General features: G+C 41.9%; 1 pseudogene; it reads right to left on the reverse strand.

Moving 5' to 3' along the window:
• Positions 1-609: 609 nt before the first annotated feature.
• On the reverse strand, positions 610-1404 carry LOC149261093 (UNC93-like protein 1 pseudogene; annotated as a pseudogene).
• Positions 1405-1854: the final 450 nt, after the last annotated feature.

Here is a 1854-nt window from a genome sequence, read left to right on the forward strand (position 1 = left end):
CAAATATGCATAATTATATACCTAATATGTAATTAAGGATGCATGGCTGTTGATCCTATTTCCTCTCTTATTACTGTCTCTTGTCATCTGTTTGAAATGCCAAACAAGTTACCCAGATGACCATATTTCCACCATGTGTGACAAATCTGTGCCAGCACATCCGAACAGCCGAGTAAAGAAAAGTGGTTCACTTGCTACCAGAGCAGAAGGTAAAAGAAAAGGCAGAACACTCGGAAAACCATAGACTCAAAATCTAGATTTCATCCCCTTGCTTCAAGCAAATAGAAGAAAGTCTATTTTGAGATCATACAATGATAGCTTTGCATCCTAGCAACGTGAGTACGATAATTCTGGAGAATAATTCCAACAGAATATATACGACATAGGACAGATCTAAATTTGTAGAATAAATACGATAAATCAAACTTGTTTTCAGGAAGAAACAAACGCAAAAAAACAAAAAATCCCAACAAACCGTACCGTACATCATGACAAGGCTTCGCCTAAGGAAACACTCGTTTCTGAGAAATTGATCAACGCATAGCTTGATCAATTTCCCTTCAGCTTGACACAAAACTATTTCCTTTCGGCTTTGACCACTGCTTCTCTTCAGCCTGCTTCGGGTTCTGTGGAGGTAGCCGTAGCAGTCTTACCATCATGTACAACCAAGGCAATGAGGATAATCAAGAAGGGGAAGCTAACTGTAAGAAGACTCCAGTTGATTATGAGCTCCTCCAGCAGAGAAACACTCTGCCTGTCCGTAGCCCAACCCACCGCTTGTCCTGCACTCTGCACGGCTTTGAAGAGTCCACTGTACCTGCTCAGAATATAGGAGTCATCTGCCAAAGCTCTGATCGTCCAAAAACACAGAGTCTGGAACATGGAATCTAGTAATCCATAGCTGAAATATAAAACGAATGGCCCTGCGAAAGCAGACCCAGAGTCTCTTAAATCGAGCGGTTGCAAGGGCTTATCTCTGTTATATCTCAGCTGATTAGTGAGACCACCTCCCCAGATTGCAGTCCCCAGTACTGCAATGATGGCCACGCCAAGAAGCCCTATTTTCTTCCTGCTCAGGAAACTAAAATCGAGAACATAACCAATTATCACAAACCCTAACATCTGAGAACCCCAGAATGAAACATTGTTGAACCCTCTGGTCCTCACCGTAAAGATCTTGCCATTAACGTTATTGAATTCATAAGTGTAAAAGAACTTGCTGGCCCATGCAGCAGGGAAGAGCAACATCATCTTCCAGTTGGCGAATAGCTTAAGAACTTCCATGACCTCTGTGCTAACATTGGAGTATTTACGCAGAGTCGACTTGCTGCCATCGCTCCTGACCACTTTGTTGGGTGGAAGCAAGGCCAAACTCACAACAGCCCCGGAGGCCATGAAACACATGTAGGCTATATAGGTCCCGTTGTTAACATAAGCGACTTTGTGTTGAAATTATAATTTCAACTGCAGTGAACAGAACAACAGCAACTACTTTATTCATTTGTCGTGATCTGGCGCCCCGCATTTTTTCCCGATCTTTTAAGTCACCGCCATTACCATCTTTTCACTCTTTAATTATTTTTGAGTTCCCGAAGGATGAAGATCAGATACAACACTACACCATTACTTCTCAACAACCGTATTAATGAGCAGAACGACTGAAAGAGAAAATAACCAGCCTCGAGCCGACGTAGCATTTATTAGCCATAGATTTCATCACCACTGACTCAAGAAATACAGTAAAAGATCAGATCTGTTCATTATGAGCAGCAGAAACTTCATCAGCAAGTTAAAGCGATGATGACCATTTCCCGCACTATAAATAGAAACAGAAATAGAAGTAGAAAACAGAGG

This window comes from Pinus tabuliformis, chromosome 6, assembly GCF_031772625.1.
Source record: "Pinus tabuliformis cultivar Carrire ecotype Pingquan chromosome 6, CPIR1, whole genome shotgun sequence".
In the NCBI taxonomy this organism is placed as follows: domain Eukaryota; kingdom Viridiplantae; phylum Streptophyta; class Pinopsida; order Pinales; family Pinaceae; genus Pinus; species Pinus tabuliformis.